Source organism: Lissotriton helveticus, chromosome 2_1 (assembly GCF_964261635.1).
Source record: "Lissotriton helveticus chromosome 2_1, aLisHel1.1, whole genome shotgun sequence".
In the NCBI taxonomy this organism is placed as follows: Eukaryota; Metazoa; Chordata; class Amphibia; order Caudata; family Salamandridae; genus Lissotriton; species Lissotriton helveticus.
Window position 1 is genome coordinate 162,138,814 of NC_136059.1, and position 18,158 is coordinate 162,156,971.

Below are 18,158 nucleotides of genomic sequence, written 5' to 3' on the forward strand. Positions count from 1 at the left end.
GTAAGAGCCATAGGAGTGTGTGTAAAGATGACACCAGGTACTTCTTCAAGATGTCTCTTTATTGTAAGTTACACGACACACCGGGTGGAGGGCCCGATCACCAGCTCAATCAATGACAGATGCAACTGTCAACCGTTCTTACAACTGTCAGAAGCCGGAACCAGCCTTTGACGTAATTTATGCAAATGATGGACAGGATGGGGACGGGAGCAGAAGAGGGACATAATAGTAAGGGGACGGTAGGGGAGGGGGGCGAGGGAAATGAAGGAAGTTAACATCGTAACACATCTCCTTCCTATGGGAAGAAGAAAACAGAGGAGAAACAACAACAGTATAATCTTATAGACCAATAATGACAACCCAATCCAACCATGGTAAGGCCCATGTACATATAAGAGTGTATTCTAATTCAAGAGTCACATTCAGCAGAGCCTAAATAACCCCTAGTTATTATCAGCACTGGAATCTCTGGTGACATTGTAGAATAAGAGGTTCATACGTTCTGCAAGGGTCAAAGCAGTGACCGGTCCATCCTCCCACTTGGATGAACGACATTCATTAGTGGATGTTGCTGAGACCTTAGATCTCCGAGACACATCTTCTCCTGTAACGACATCAAGCACCCCTTGAGCACCTAGGGGGTCGTCACGTGGTAAGAATAGCATTGAAATGTGGGCTACTTCAGTATCCACTATATTGCGTCTATGTCCTTTAATGCGACCGGTCACCTTTTCAATGTCTTTTCCTGTATTTGGATTTGACCAACTTCTTGCTTCATTTCCTTGGTATTGGACGTTATCAAAGCCACTATCTCTTTTCACTTCAGGCCGTTCAGCTACATTAGTACTAGCCTCAGCTGTGAACAGTCCGTCCTCCAGTTCCCTCAAATGACTTCCGCGGAAAAACTCCGTTGGGTCTACTGGACTGGATGACTCATGTTTCTTTAGGTACTCATCGAGCACATCCCTCCTCCCTGATGCAACTTTATTTGGAGGACATTGGAAGAGTTCTTGTGCTTCCCTGCTCTTATCCATCAGCATATCACAATTTAACCATTTAGAATAATTTGCTTTGTGTCTAGTCTTCAAGTATTCGAAACTCAAACCATCTTCCCTTTCCTTAGTCATATAACCCCCATACACATCTCCTGTGTTTGACTTGAGTCCTGCGAATGCAGCTCTTTGCCGAACTGCCTTGAAATTGAATGGGTTACTCTCATATTTTCTTTCTGATTGTCCATTTTTGGATTGTGTAACATTTTGTTTTCCTAATTTCTCGCAATTACCATTTTTCCTAAAATTCCCTTCACTGTCTTTTCTTTCATACCTCTTGCTTGAACTCAACTCATCCTTAAATACACAGTAAGCCCCTTGTTTCTTATTGACCTTGTCCTCAGCTGCTTCTTTTATCCATATCTCCCTCCTAGCAGTTCCCTCCTTGTCAACTAGGCTTATAGATGGTGGCGTTCTTGCATTCTCCATTTCGCACTTTGTCAATTGCATGCTTTTGCCAAGCGCCAGATCATTTTGGTGTTCATTCCATTTTTGATCCAGCGATATTCTCAATTTCCTCTGATCATTCCACCCAAGCACGGAGAGTTGGTTATCTGAAATGTATATAGCACTCCGAGTGCTCCTCTCTTTGTAACATAAATCCATCACTTTGTACCCTATTAATATAATGTTTTCACCCGTGTACGATTTCAGGGATACATTGGCCACTTTCAAATCGTTCCCATGTATTTTTGCAAATTTCTTACTCCACATGCTCGCGCTGATAACCGTGTAATGTGACCCCGAATCTGCGATGATTTTAATTTCTATTCCTCCTACTATGATGACACACTTTGGGTTCATTTCACACTTGAAGCCTTTTACTTTGCGAACCTTTACACCTATGTACTTCTCATACCTTTGTACTTCCCCCGATGCCACCTGCTTAAAACGTTCATCAAGTACATGCATGATGTTTTCCAATATGTTTCGGTCAGTTCCTTTGTATATTCCCTTTCCGATTTTATGATACATTTCACGTCCACCAGCACCTAAACTGGACAGTAATATTTCCGCTTTTTCCTCAGGATTCAATGGTCTTCTCACGTCTTCAACTAGGGATATATAATTCTCAAAATACTCTTTCCATTCACTCCACCCTACTTTACTTGCACCTTCCTCCTCCATAAACAATTCTGGTGGTGGTAAATTGTACATATCTTTTACATCCATTTATATTTATTCCAATAATTTCGCTTTTATATTGCCCCAGTATCTCCGTTTCTTACCGTTAGAATTTCCAATATTCCTAAACAAGGATTTCCAATGAAGTCAGAGCAACTACGATATCCTGTGCAGGACAAAACTAGGACGCACGTATATATTACTGCTCTGTTTGTTTTAGGATGCGCAACAAAAAATGATGTCGCTTCCCTTATCAATTTTGAATTCACACACAACAAGCAGTTCTTGGCGTTAACTTATTAAAGGATACAGATTTCTCTTCTCAGTAAATTCCACTGTCAACACGTTGACCGCTTTAGATTCTGTGCGTGTTTCTTTTCCTTCCAATCTATTAAGTTCACTCACAATACATCGATTTCTGTGTTTTCTCTAAAGATACTGGTTTATTTTCCTTGACACTTTCCCGATGTTCTCCACAACTCGCGTTGCACGCAATAGATTCAGTGCGTGTTTCTTTAAATTTTCCGAGAATTCACTTAAGATGGCGCCCAGCGCGATGACGTCGCTCGCGCCGATGCGCAGTTCTAATCCTCCTCACAAGGCTCCCTTCAAGATTTCCTCACACGATTAAAGATCGAAGTGAGTTTCAAGCCTTATCTTCTTTTCTCTTTTTTTTTTATCCTTCGTTTAGAATCACAATGTTTTACTTATATGTCAATCGTTATCAATGTGAAGTTACTTGCTTCCTGCTTAGTTCTTAAATATTTTTTTCAGTTCAATGCGCAAAAGGACTTCAACTTAAACGACAGCACTCCGGTTCATGCTTCCAGCTAGCAACTCAGAATATAAAGTCACTTAATTATCTTGAACTTTTCTTTTCCTGTATTGCTTATTCTTCTTAACACCGTGTCACACTCGTACCTCCGTTTCAAATTTATTTCATTCGGTTGTCAAAAGTCTTCCCTCAATGACAGATGACTTACGAGAGGTTTAATCATTAACCAAGGCCACTAGATGGCAGTGCGTTATAAGGCTTACTTTAAGCTCAAAGGGATCTGAAGAAAATTACACTTCCGAAACTTTTACAGACCGCCGATTCATATCAACTTTATAAATGCAGAACCAGATACCCTCGTCCTCTGCTACGCTCACATATCCTCAAATTCACCTCTTGAACTCTATTAGGTTCCAGTCCAGTCCACCTGGGTCTTACTTTTCTTCAAATTGCAAACAGCGAGAACGCCCAAGGTTGATACTGTACTTCCCTGGTTTAACTCAAATAGCTTAATGTTCAAGGAATTTCACAATTTACTCACTCAATTTCATATCCTCAAATTCACCTATTGAGCTCAATTAGGTTCCAGTCCAGTTCACTTGGGTCTTACTTTTCTTCAAATTTCAAATAGCGAGAACGCCCAAAGTTGATACTGTACTTTCCTGGTTTAATTCAAATAGCTCAATGTTCAAGGGATTTCACAATCAACTCACTCAATATCAGTATTGCTGGAATTACGAAGGCTCCTCCTTTTCCTCACTCTTATTCTTCATGTGCGAGACCACAGCACACTTAAAGATTAATTCTTATCGATTCTCATGTGGTGGGTTCACCGGCGTGCCGTCCTCGTCGCCAATTTGTAAAGATGACACCAGGTACTTCTTCAAGATGTCTCTTTATTGTAAGTTACACGACACACCGGGTGGAGGGCCCGATCACCAGCTCAATCAATGACAGATGCAACTGTCAACCGTTCTTACAACTGTCAGAAGCCGGAACCAGCCTTTGACGTAATTTATGCAAATGATGGACAGGATGGGGACGGGAGCAGAAGAGGGACATAATAGTAAGGGGACGGTAGGGGAGGGGGGCGAGGGAAATGAAGGAAGTTAACATCGTAACAGTGTGTTTGGAACATCATATGAAAGAAACAATGATCCGTTGTTACTGTGGCGTGATGTAGTTTTCTTAAATAGATGTGCCTTTGGCTATTTCCTTCATTAGACTGGCCTGGGCAGCCACGATGGATAGCAGGATGTTCGTTCCAGATCCTGGGTGCCTAGAAGTAGAGGTCCTGTTGCCTTCTTTTTGCTCCACTTTGTTCCCAGTCTGATGGCGTCCTAGCTGTAAGTGTGCTAAGACTCACTAGAAACGGTGAGCTTGGCAGCCAGAAAGGCAGGGTAACTAGTTATGATGTCTTTGTAGATGATGCGGATAGTTTGAAGATGGTGCGGGCTGGCAGTGTAAGCCCCTGGAGATGTTTCAGGGTTGAATGATGTGGTCATATTTCTTCGGGTCCCGGGAGATGAGTGCTGTGGTATGTAGAGTAGTACCCTTAAGTGTGTGGCAATTTGGAGTGCGGGAGACTGTAGTGCCACCTTCCAGATACAGGATTTATAGAGTTTGAAGAGCAGTTCTGGAGTCAGTTCCTGGGAGGACCAGTTTCACTTTCTTCAGCAGAGTAAAGCTGGCGTTGGACCATCTTGATTTTCTTGGTAATGTGTTCCTTGAGACTGAGGTCTGTGTCTTAGGTGATTGCAAGTGACTTTGCATTGAGTGAAAGCTGAGGTTTGGATCCAGTTAGACAAGGTGGATTGGGAATTCTCTAAAGAAGTGCTGAGGGCTCATTGTTTTCCATTTTAGATCCCTGCTAGCCCGAGGGACAAATCCCAAGTCATGAGCTTTTCTTGTCGGTTATTTTGATATTTCATGTTATGCAAATAATGTTTTTCATGTGGCGGCCCACTATGTCGATAGTTTTTTGGGAATATTTAGTCTTTGCTCGATCGAATGTTGCCAAACCTGCACGCGCAACACCACATACTAGTCTAATCATTTAAGGTGTGCTAGATGTTCCAAAGTGCCAGGCAAGGTGCAGATCGTCCACAATAGAAAATGTGGCATTAAAAGCCAGCAAAACAGTGTCTAGTGATCCTTTAGTAGAACATTGACGAAGGCTTATCTGGAAAACCGTGCAAACTGGACAGGTGCAGGGCAGTGCCCAATTTTTTTTACTTAATAAAAATAAGATCGCATTGTGCCTGTTATTTTTCTTCCTCGTGAATTTGTTTTTGATCGGCCTTCTTTCGACGGGCAGGGAGAAGAGAACTGCACTGTCTGCCCAAGAGCAGCCAGTGAGGTTGCTAACTTCGTAAAGGCTCCTGGGTGTTTGATGTGAGAAAGATGGCGGAAACCTATGGGTGTTGAGGGGAGGGATACAGAATGGGGAACTATCCACTCATAAATTCATGGAAAAGTTTAGAATGATTCTAGTTTCAACATGGAACAGCAAGGTTTTCAGCTCTAGATCCATGCACTTCGCATGACCATGTCGCACACTGTACATCTAGTGTGTCCATGTCCTGGCAAATGTCCTTGGAACAGGTTTAAAAACTTTTTCTTTTTAATGCACATAACAGGGAAATATTAATCTTGTTAAGTGACAAGAAAACGTACTATTGCTGTAAACATTTCTAGTGTAAACAGACATGGATGACTAAAATATATAAAAGAAAATATCATTGGCAAAGCAAAGTATTGGATTGGGCTATCAGCCCTTGCACTGGAGTGTACTTTTTTTTCGGTTGATGTATGTGGGTCATCAGGCTCAATGCTGACCCATTACCCCATGCTGCATGTTGTGGTGGGTGGAAATAGAATATGAAGATAGTTGGACAGAGCAAGGGGTGAAGAAGCCTGAACCAAAGCCACTCTATGTACATACGTACATAGGTTGTTTTATATTTATGTTTTTATAGATAAAACTGTCCAGAAAAATAAAGCTGCCTCTGCGCAAGCCCTAAAAATGGGCTGTCTGTCTCAGATCAAAGCTCGCCTCCATTTTGCAGGACTGTGATGAGATGGACGAGGAGGCAAAATGAGCAAACACCAGTTGGTGTCTCCAGCCCAAAAGAGGTAACCATAAGCAACCTTAAACTGTAACCATGAAAAAGCAGATTGACCAATGGAGTCTGTGGCATGTCAAGGAGAGGGCGAGATGCGAATGACATGATTCGGCTCTATCTGTCCTTGATGGTTGGTTGTCCTTCCTATTGCGAAATCTCTAAGTTTACCTGAAGACCTGCCGGAAACTGCTGTGCCAAAAATAGTTGATGCAACCCTTGTGCAGCACTTCGAACACTTCACTGGGCAGTGCAAAGCACTGTAATAATATAGAACAAAAGTAAAATGACAGAAGCTGTGGGAAGGATCCTTGATTTCCTGGGGATTAATGAGCGGCAAATAAGAAAATGCAAAACCAAAGTTTTAAACCTGAAGTCCTTTTTATTCATACACATAGAGTGAGGTGACTAGAATATAAGTAGAGGGTTTGAGTGCAGATGGTGTAGGGCTTCTCAGTGGATGGGAGTGAGTGATTGTGCATACCGGAATCTTAACAGGCCTGAGAGATTTTCTCTCCGGCAAAATGAAGAGTGAGGTGAGCGGAAGTACTGAAAGTAAGGAGGATGGTCAGTGAGCTGCAGTCTAACACAGCCAGCTGAACAGGCTGCAAAGGAATCCTTTATAGTGAGCACATACATATTTCTCTTGTTTTATCATGTACATATTTATTTTGCTGGTATTCGTACAGTTTTCTGAAATTTGTGGCTTCAAAAAGCCATAGATTGGCACCTAGATTGGCTCTGACCCTTTTAGCTCCTAACGCATTGATTCTTGCGGCAAACATTTCTGGGGAACTGAGGAATGCTACATACATAAAAGGGTACCTAAAAGCAAACCTACTAATTATTGGTGGCTCATTCCTGGGTGTCTTGTATAAGGTCTTGGGCAAAGGATTTCTTGATCTTCTGAAGGTTTGGCCAGACACTGCTATTACTGATAAGTTAAGGCCTGTTCATACTGGTGATGCAAGGTAGCGAGTTAAAGAGGTAAAGAGAGGATTGAAGAAATTCCTATTACTTGTAGAGTAACACCTGGATGTTTTCAGTCTCCAGCAGTGCTGAACCTTTTTAGGTCTTGCCTGAGGCAGTGAATGCACTATCACTTGAAAGACATTTTGTGTACCTCCAGGGAAATTGGAACCCACCCATTGCTGACCATTGGTTTGCATTATTGTCCCTCATTTGCTGGCCCCTATTTGGTCAGCACATGTCAGAATGACTTCCTCTTCTTGTAGCTGTCCCACACCTGGAGCATGGCCCAAGTACTGCTTCCTTGCCTAGTGTTCTTCCACTGCATACACTTTTGGAGCTAATATTATCTACCTGTGGAAGCACTCCATAAGAATGCATGTGTTTGCTCCCACTGTCCATCATGTTCTTCACCCTACCGCCCTCTGTCGTTTTACTTGCCCCCTCTCACCCTCTTCTTGCTACCCTTAGTGTTGCTTACCCTCTTCCACCTTCCTCCCACTGTCACTCCTGTTGCTTGTTCCTCCCACCCATGTCGTGCTGTCTGACGCGTTCCTAGCCCCCTCTTTTCCTGGTGCTGTTTGTCCCATCCCAGGCTTATCTAACCCTCCTTCCGGCATAACGAAAATAAAGTATTGGGACATGGCCGGCGTCGGGCACCTCATAGCGCTTTTTTCCCTCTAACTTTATTTTTAGTCAAATTGCAGCTCCCTGTCATGTTGTTGCTTGCCCCATTCCACCCTGTCCCACATTGTTGCTTGCCTCTTCTCTCCTACTGCCCCGTCCTAAGTAGCTTGCCCGTCCCATCCCGGCTAAAAAAAAACATTGACAAAGCCATGTAACTCTTGCATATGTGAGCGCTATTTGACATTGTCAGTGGTTTTCTTCTTTTTTTGCCATATTGTGCTGCAAAGCAGCCGCGCTGCTTTACAGTTGAAAGTTTAATGAAGCGGTCACCACTGAGAACATTACAGTGCTAGGAGTGGGCAGAACTCGTGGAGTTTCACTCCGCAGAATTTAGCAAACTTACAGAAAAACTCTTCAAAATTCCGCCAACAGGCGGAAAATATACAGCTTGTGCTGCTCGCCCGACAATTTTGTGCTGGTATCCCAAGCAGCGCTGAAAGCTATCGCGAACAGCACCATGCATTGCATAAGAGTGCCCGGCTGTTCGAGTTGATTTTGTTGCCGTTGGAGTAGAAAATCTACTCGAGCTGCAGCAAATCTACTTCAACAGCGGCCCTCTAACCACAACCCATCACGAGCGCCAGTGACAACCCGCATTAGAAAACCACGATAGGGGAAGCCAAATCTTGCTCGTCAGCGCGCGTATTCGAGAGTATCGGAGGGGGGAGGGGGGAGTTGACATTGTTCTACACAGCGATTGTCGGAAATTGACCAGAACTCTGTATTAAAGAGTAATGCAGATTGGCTGAAATGCAACCAATTCAACGGGGGGAACGGAAAATTCTGCCCACCACTACATAGTGTTTTCTTTTGTTTTTGCCCTGCTTTTTAAAATTTCAGCCAGGCTGCTGTACGACATGGCTAAGAAAAACATTGACTAAGCCAGTAGATCTCGCATAGGCAAGCCCTATTGGCTTTGCCAGTGCTTGTTCCCATTAACCATGGGACTTATTTGACCAACTGCATTGGGATCACTGCAATTTGTTCTGGGTATATATTAATAGTGTCTGCTTAATTGAAGCATGATTAGTTGGCAACTTGTATGGTTACACGAGAGTTAAGTGAAGCATGACTAGATGAGTTTGTAAATAAAACCTGATAACAATATGGGTGAGCTATTCTAGCACTGTGATATCCCTTGGAATGAATGTTGCGCTTTAAAAGTACAGATTACGAATTTTAAGATCTAGATGGCAAGAAGAAACTGAATCTGCCATTTTGGCCTGGCCTGATTTGGTTTGTCCTGGCATTTGACAAGTCAGCTGCAGAGCCAGCAGTCTGGCCTAGGAGTGACCTTTCTGCATTGGCAGAGGGCATGTGAGAAGTACAGGGATGAACGTGCAGTGCCCTTGGTTTGACCTCAGTGATCATTTCCTAACATTGAGTTTACATGGTTGCTCGGACTCTACTTGTTATATCGCTTGCAGGGGCAGAAACTTTGTGCCTCATTTGTTATTTTGTGTGATCTTGTGTAGAGTTCTGTTCTGAGGTTTGTGTATTTATTGTGCTTTGTGTTTCTACCCATCAGGTTCAACGATGACCTCCGTTGCGTGTGGCCTGGCTTGGCAAGGTGGCATTGTCGGATGGGCGTGCTGCAGGATTGTTTCCCTTTTGCAGTGACTGTGACGTTGGTGCTACCTGTCCCTCCTCGAGCCCTCTAAGTGGAACGAAAAGGCCGCCTGCCTGCTAAAAATGCTTGGCATAGAGTGTGCAGTTTATCCTGGACGGTGGTGGAGTCTGCCGCACGGGATCTCTCTGTGGCCATGGGGGAGTGCCAGGTGAGTGGCTATGGGGGGGAAGTGCCGGGTGAGTGGCCGTTGGGTGGGAAGTGCCAGGTTAGTGGCCGTGGGGGGAGGGGTGCCAGGTGAGTGGCCATGGGGTGGGGGGGAGTGCCAGATGAGTGACCGTGGGGTGGGGGGTGTCAGGTGAGTGTCCGTGGGGGAGCGGGGCAGCCAGGTGAGTGGCCGTGGGGTGGAGGGGGAGTGCCAGATGAGTGTGGCCATGGGGAGAGTGCCAGGGAATGGCCATGGGGGAGTGGCAGGTGAGTGGCTATGGGGAAGTGCCAGGTGAGTACATGCTGGCCATGCCCTTGGAGTCGAGTCTGTGATATCTTGACACAGACCAGAACCTGTTTTTCTTCTCACAATGCGTATATGATAACTGGAAATTAAAATATTATAACTTAGCTTCACTAGTATTAGATCAGAATGCTTCCAGGCTGCTGTTAGCTTGTCTCATGCAAACAGGCTTGGAACCTTCTCCTCAATTTAGCTAAACATAGTTTATGTTATGTTATGTTATGTTATGTTATAAAACATTTTATTGCGCGCTCTGCTACTACAAAGTATCCTGGCGCGATATGTGAGCACTAAGCTGACCCAATCCAAAAAAGAAAGAAACAGAGAGCTAAATACTGAGATTAAAAAGATGGGTCTTCAGCCCTTTCTTAAATCCAGCTAGTGTAGTTGATGATCTCAGAAAGAGCGGTAAGGCATTCCAGGCCCGTGCAGTTTGGACAGAAATTGACTGACCACCCAGTCTCGCATGTCTGACTTTAGGCATAGTCATCAGACGGAGATTGGCCGATCGGAGAGCACGAAGGGGAGTGTAAAAGGTAAACCTCTTATGCAAATATTGTGGGTCTTGCTGATGCAGGGCCCGAAAGGCCAGAACCAATGATTTGAACATAATGCGATGTGCCACTGGGAGCCAGTGGAGCTCTCGAAGATGGGCACGTGCACTAGTTCTTCGTGGAAGATGGAACAAAAGTCGCACGGCCGCGTTCTGAATAATCTGCAATCGCTTAATAAGGTATTTAGGGAGACCACTGTAGAGGGCATTGGCATAATCGAGCCTTGACAAGATCAGAGCACGCAGAACAGTCTCCTTCGCCTCCCTATGGAGAAGTGGAAGGAATCTCTTGAGTGACTTGAGGGTCGCAAAACAGGTCGCAGTAAGTTTTTTTAGATGTACTTCAAACTTAAGATCCTGTCCAAACCAGACCCCCAGGTTTTTGGCCGGGCCTCCATGATAGCTAGGACATGCCAAATCAGTTGGCCAAATAAGCTCCCTAAAATTGGCCGGAAAATTGCCATAAAATAGTAGCTCTGACTTGTCCTCGTTGCATTTGAGCTGAGCTGAGACAAGCCATCGGAAAACATGGGTCAAACAGGAACAGACAGCCTGGGCGTCTAGGCAGTCCTTAGGCCAGGTAAACAGCAGCTGCGTATCATCAGCGTATGACATTATTTTGGCTCCCCACTGCTCAGCCAGATAGATCAACGGGGTCATATAGACGTTGAACAACAGTGGGCTCAACGTCGAGCCCTGTGGTACCCCGGTGGTGAGCTTCTGAGGTGATGAGGCAAATGGGATGTTATGACCTTACATTCAGTTTTTTTTTTTTTAAATGGGAGTGGTTGGCGATTGATTTGTGTTGTTCTTGTTCATCTTCGCCAAGTTAGTTCTTCTCCAGTCCCTATCGGAGAGCTGCCTTCTGTGTTCTGTTAAGGAGATCTCCACCGTCCCACCCAGGCGAGGCTGGAAGTGAGGAGCAGTCTCAGATCTGCTGACCATGAGCAGAACACAAATAGGACAGTGTTTCCCCGTGTGAGCCTAGCTTACACCGTCGCCACTGGGGTGATTGGCCCTCCTGCCTCACTGCCTGCACTAAGAAACCTTTTGTGTTTCATAAAATAGGAAGATCCCCGATGTGGTCGAGCAGATGGAGGATGCAATCTTTTGGAAAAATGAACTCGTACAAGTTTACATTTTTTTGCAGAAGACGTTAGTCTAAAACAACACTACTGGTCTTATGTTTTTGGACCCTTTAATTATTGCTTTGGGTTTGTTTTTTTGCCGTGAAAAGTCTGTCATATTATAGCAGCCGCCCGCCCAGTTGATGCCTTGGTGGAGGTTTCTTCCTCCCCTGCAGCTGGGCTGAGCATTACAGCTTCTCTCCTGACAGGGGTAAGGTAAACGAGATGAAGGCGGCTGTAGTGAAGTAAACCCAAGTACCATCCAGAACATCACTGGATGGACCGGCAGCCTTGCACGTGTGCCTAAAATCTGACAGTTTAGGCCAGTAAAACCCCAGCCCAAGTCTGATGGGGAACTTTCAACAAACTAAGGCAAGATCTTCGTGTTCCAGAATGTGCTCTTTGAAGTTGTGTTCGTGCGTATGGTTGCAGAAAACCACCCAACTCTTTAATCAGGCCTGAGCGGGACACTTTTAGAAGGTCACATACAGAGGTTGTTCTTTTTAACCTTCGTTTCACCGGCACGTGTCTTCTGGCTGGAGTGGGCGCTGTTTAGATCTGGACATTGTTCCTCCCTGTCTGCACCTGGTTGAGATTGTACGAGTCCTTTCACCTACAGGTGTCCAGCTTGGGCGTGTGTGTGATAGCTTACTAGGTCTAGGCAGTCCAGGCCCTTCAGGACTAGGCTAGACATGTTTGTAGCAAGACCACTGAAAACTGTACTATTTAATACAATCCTGAAGAGATCCCTGGATGCAACATTGCTTACTCATGGTATGGTTTTCATCTACTCTTCATTGGTATCAATGAACTGTTAACTAACAGTGGTTAATGCACATTGGTGTCTGCTGCTCTCATGCGCTTATGGATCTGACTTGTCAGGTAAAGGTTGGGCTTGGAAATCTAAATCTTTGGTCCCTTTTAACCCCTCGCTCACCCTGTGGTAGTTTGAACACAGGCCTCGGTTTCATGGTTTACACTTCAGTGGCTCTGCCTTTCTTTCGGGCTTCTTCCTTCTCTCTCGCTTCTCTACTTTCTTACTTTAATTTACTCTTTGGACCAGTGGACTGGGATCTGCGGTGCGCTCTGGACCAGTGGACTGCTCTCTGCAGTGCACTCTGGACCAGTGGACTGCTCTCTGCGGTGCACTATTGGACTGGGATCTGCGGTGCCCTCTGGACCAGTGGACTGGGATCTGCGGTGCCCTCTGGACCTGTGGACTGGGATCTCTTGTGCGCTCTGGACCGGTGGACTGGGATCTGCGGTGCCCTCTGGACCAGTGGACTGGTATCTGCGGTGCGCTCTGGACCAGTGGACTGGTATCTGCGGTGCACTATTGGACTGGTATCTGCGGTGCCCTCTGGACCTGTGGACTGGGATCTCTTGTGCGCTCTTGACCGGTGGACTGGGATATGCGGTGCCCTCTGGACCTGTGGACTGGGATCTCCTGTGCGCTCTGGACCGGTGGACTGGGATCTGCGGTGCCCTCTGGACCAGTGGACTGAGATCTGTGGTGCCCTCTGGACCAGTTGACTGGTATGTGCGGTGCACTCTGGACTGGTATCTGCGATGCGCTCTGGACCAGTGAACTGTGATCTGCAGTGCGTTTTGGACCAGTGGACTAGTATCTGCGGTGCACTATTGGACTGGGATCTGCTGTGCGCTCTGGACCGGTGGACTGATATCGGCGGTGCGCTCTAGACCAGTGGACTGGGATCTGCGGTACGCTCTGTACCAGTGGACTGGGATCTGCGGTGCCCTCTAGACCAGTGGACTGGGATCTGCAGTGCCCTCTAGACCAGTGGACTAGGATTTACGGTGCACTATTGGACTGGTATCTGCGGTGCCCTCTGGACCGGTGGACTGGGATCTGCTGCACACTCTGCACCGGTGGACTGGGATCTGCGGTGCGCTCTTGACCAGTGGACTGGTATCTGCGGTGCCCTCTGGACCGGTGGACTGGGATCTCCTGTGCGCTCTGGACCAGTGGACTGGGATCTGCGGTGCTCTCTGGACCAGTGGACTGGGATCTGCGGTGCGCTCTGGACCAGTGGACTGGGATCTGTGGTGCCCTCTGGACCAGTTGACTGGTACGTGCGGTGCACTCTGGACTGGTATCTGCGGTGCGCTCTGGACCAGTGGACTGGGATCTGCAGTGCACTCTGGGCCAGTGGACTGGGATCTCCGGTGCACTCTGGACCAGTGGACTGGGATCTGCGGTGCACTCTGGACCAGTGGACTGGGATCTGCGGTGCGCTCTGGAGCAGTGAACTGGGATCTGCGGTGCGCTCTGGACCAGCGAACTGTGATCTGCGGTGCACTATTGGACTGGTATCTGCGGTGCCCTCTAGACCGGTGGACTGGGATCTGCGGTGCACTCTGGACCAGTGGGCTGGGATCTGCGGTACGCTCTGGACCAGTGGACTGGGATCTGCGGTGCCCTCTGGACCAGTGGACTGGGATCTGCGGTGCGCTCTGGACCAGTGGACTGGTATCTGCGGTGCGCTCTGGACCAGTGGACTGGTATCTGCGGTGCGCTCTGGACCGGTGGACTGATATCGGCGGTGCGCTCTGGACCAGTGGACTGATATTGGCGGTGCGCTCTGGACCAGTGGACTGATATCGGCGGTGCGCTCTGGACCAGTGGACTGATATCGGCGGTGCGCTCTGGACCAGTGGACTGATATCGGCGGTGCGCTCCGGACCGCTGGACTGATATCGGCGGTGCGCTCTGGACCGCTGGACTGATATCGGCGGTGCGCTCTGGACCGCTGGATTGATATCGGCGGTGCGCTCTGGACCAGTGGACTCGGATCTGCGGTACGCTCTGGACCAGTGGACTGGGATCTGTGGTGCCCTCTAGACCAGTGGACTGGGATCTGCGGTGCGCTCTGGACCAGTGGACTGCTCTCTGCAGTGCACTCTGGACCAGTGGACTGCTCTCTGCGGTGCACTATTGGACTGGGATCTGCGGTGCCCTCTGGACCAGTGGACTGGGATCTGCGGTGCCCTCTGGACCTGTGGACTGGGATCTCTTGTGCGCTCTGGACCGGTGGACTGGGATCTGCGGTGCCCTCTGGACCAGTGGACTGGTATCTGCGGTGCGCTCTGGACCAGTGGACTGGTATCTGCGGTGCACTATTGGACTGGTATCTGCGGTGCCCTCTGGACCTGTGGACTGGGATCTCTTGTGCGCTCTGGACCGGTGGACTGGGATCTGCGGTGCCCTCTGGACCGGTGGACTGGGATATGCGGTGCCCTCTGGACCTGTGGACTGGGATCTCCTGTGCGCTCTGGACCGGTGGACTGGGATCTGCGGTGCCCTCTGGACCAGTGGACTGAGATCTGTGGTGCCCTCTGGACCAGTTGACTGGTATGTGCGGTGCACTCTGGACTGGTATCTGCGATGCGCTCTGGACCAGTGAACTGTGATCTGCAGTGCGTTTTGGACCAGTGGACTAGTATCTGCGGTGCACTATTGGACTGGGATCTGCTGTGCGCTCTGGACCGGTGGACTGATATCGGCGGTGCGCTCTAGACCAGTGGACGGGATCTGCGGTACGCTCTGTACCAGTGGACTGGGATCTGCGGTGCCCTCTAGACCAGTGGACTGGGATCTGCAGTGCCCTCTAGACCAGTGGACTAGGATTTACGGTGCACTCTGCACCAGTGGACTGGTATCTGCGGTGCACTATTGGACTGGTATCTGCGGTGCCCTCTGGACCGGTGGACTGGGATCTGCTGCACACTCTGCACCGGTGGACTGGGTTCTGCGGTGCGCTCTGGACCAGTGGACTGGGATCTGCGGTACGCTCTTGACCAGTGGACTGGTATCTGCGGTGCCCTCTGGACCGGTGGACTGGGATCTCCTGTGCGCTCTGGACCAGTGGACTGGGATCTGCGGTGCTCTCTGGACCAGTGGACTGGGATCTGCGGTGCGCTCTGGACCAGTGGACAGGGATCTGTGGTGCCCTCTGGACCAGTTGACTGGTACGTGCGGTGCACTCTGGACTGGTATCTGCGGTGCGCTCTGGAGCAGTGGACTGGGATCTGCGGTGCGCTCTGGACCAGTGGACTGGGATCTCCGGTGCACTCTGGACCAGTGGACTGGGATCTGCGGTGCACTCTGGACCAGTGGACTGGGATCTGCGGTGCGCTCTGGAGCAGTGAACTGGGATCTGCGGTGCACTATTGGACTGGTATCTGCGGTGCCCTCTAGACCGGTGGACTGGGATCTGCGGTGCACTCTGGACCAGTGGGCTGGGATCTGCGGTACGCTCTGGACCAGTGGACTGGGATCTGCGGTGCCCTCTGGACCAGTGGACTGGGATCTGCGGTGCCCTCTGGACCAGTGGACTGGGATCTGCGGTGCGCTCTGGACCAGTGGACTGGTATCTGCGGTGCGCTCTGGACCAGTGGACTGGTATCTGCGGTGCGCTCTGGACCAGTGGACTGGTATCTGCGGTGCGCTCTGGACCGGTGGACTGATATCGGCGGTGCGCTCTGGACCAGTGGACTGATATTGGCGGTGCGCTCTGGACCAGTGGACTGATATCGGCGGTGCGCTCTGGACCAGTGGACTGATATCGGCGGTGCGCTCTGGACCAGTGGACTGATATCGGCGGTGCGCTCCGGACCGCTGGACTGATATCGGCGGTGCGCTCTGGACCGCTGGACTGATATCGGCGGTGCGCTCTGGACCGCTGGATTGATATCGGCGGTGCGCTCTGGACCGCTGGACTGATATCGGCGGTGCGCTCTGGACCAGTGGACTCGGATCTGCGGTACGCTCTGGACCAGTGGACTGGGATCTGTGGTGCCCTCTAGACCAGTGGACTGGGATCTGCGGTGCGCTCTGGACCAGTGGACTGGGATCTGCAGTGCGCTCTGGAACAGTGGACTGGGATCTGCGGTGCGCTCTGGACCAGTGGACTGGGATCTGCGGTGCGCTCTGGATCAGTGGACTGGGATCTGCGGTGCGCTCTGGACCAGTGGACTGGGATCTGCGGTGCGCTCTGGACCAGTGGCCTGGGATCTGCGGTGCACTCTGGACCAGTGGACTGGGATTTACGGTGCACTCTGGACCAGTGGCCTGGGATCTGCGGTGCACTCTGGACCAGTGGACTGGGATCTGCGGTGCACTCTGGACCAGTGGACTGGGATTTACGGTGCACTCTGGACCAGTGGACTGGTATCTGCGGTGCGCTCTGGACCAGTGGACTGGTATCTGCGGTGCACTATTGGACTGGTATCTGCGGTGCCCTCTAGACCGGTGGACTGGGATCTGCGGTGCGCTCTGGACCAGTGGACTGATATTGGCGGTGCGCTCTGGACCAGTGGACTGATATCGGCGGTGCGCTCTGGACCAGTGGACTGATATCGGCGGTGCGCTCTGGACCAGTGGACTGATATCGGCGGTGCGCTCTGGACCGCTGGACTGATATCGGCGGTGCGCTCTGGACCACTGGACTGATATCGGCGGTGCGCTCTGGACCGCTGGATTGATATCGGCGGTGCGCTCTGGACCGCTGGACTTATATCGGCGGTACGCTCTGGACCGCTGGACTGATATCGGCGGTGCGCTCTGGACCAGTGGACTCGGATCTGCGGTACGCTCTGGACCAGTGGACTGGGATCTGTGGTGCCCTCTAGACCAGTGGACTGGGATCTGCGGTGCGCTCTGGACCAGTGGACTGGGATCTGCAGTGCGCTCTGGAACAGTGGACTGGGATCTGCGGTGCGCTCTGGACCAGTGGACTGGGATCTGCGGTGCGCTCTGGATCAGTGGACTGGGATCTGCGGTGCGCTCTGGACCGGTGGACTGATATCGGCGGTGCGCTCTGGACCAGTGGACTGATATTGGCGGTGCGCTCTGGACCAGTGGACTGATATCGGCGGTGCGCTCTGGACCAGTGGACTGATATCGGCGGTGCGCTCTGGACCAGTGGACTGATATCGGCGGTGCGCTCTGGACCGCTGGACTGATATCGGCGGTGCGCTCTGGACCGCTGGACTGATATCGGCGGTGCGCTCTGGACCGCTGGATTGATATCGGCGGTGCGCTCTGGACCGCTGGACTGATATCGGCGGTGCGCTCTGGACCGCTGGACTGATATCGGCGGTGCGCTCTGGACCAGTGGACTCGGATCTGCAGTACGCTCTGGACCAGTGGACTGGGATCTGTGGTGCCCTCTAGACCAGTGGACTGGGATCTGCGGTGCGCTCTGGACCAGTGGACTGGGATCTGCAGTGCGCTCTGGAACAGTGGACTGGGATCTGCGGTGCGCTCTGGACCAGTGGACTGGGATCTGCGGTGCGCTCTGGATCAGTGGACTGGGATCTGCGGTGCGCTCTGGACCAGTGGACTGGGATCTGCGGTGCGCTCTGGACCAGTGGCCTGGGATCTGCGGTGCACTCTGGACCAGTGGACTGGGATTTACGGTGCACTCTGGACCAGTGGCCTGGGATCTGCGGTGCACTCTGGACCAGTGGACTGGGATCTGCGGTGCACTCTGGACCAGTGGACTGGGATTTACGGTGCACTCTGGACCAGTGGACTGGTATCTGCGGTGCGCTCTGGACCAGTGGACTGGTATCTGCGGTGCACTATTGGACTGGTATCTGCGGTGCCCTCTAGACCGGTGGACTGGGATCTGCGGTGCGCTCTGGA

At 50.0% G+C, this 18,158-nt stretch overlaps 1 protein-coding gene across 2 annotated transcripts in view; it reads left to right on the forward strand.

Annotated features, from left to right (window-relative positions):
* Positions 1–18,158, forward strand: part of ATOSB (atos homolog B) — a 436,391-nt gene that overhangs the window by 158,744 nt on the left and 259,489 nt on the right. For both annotated transcript variants that reach the window (XM_078674669.1, XM_078674668.1), the window contains exon 2: positions 9,259–9,508. The gene's annotated coding sequence lies outside the window, so the exon portion shown is untranslated. The remainder of the gene's footprint in view (positions 1–9,258; positions 9,509–18,158) is intronic.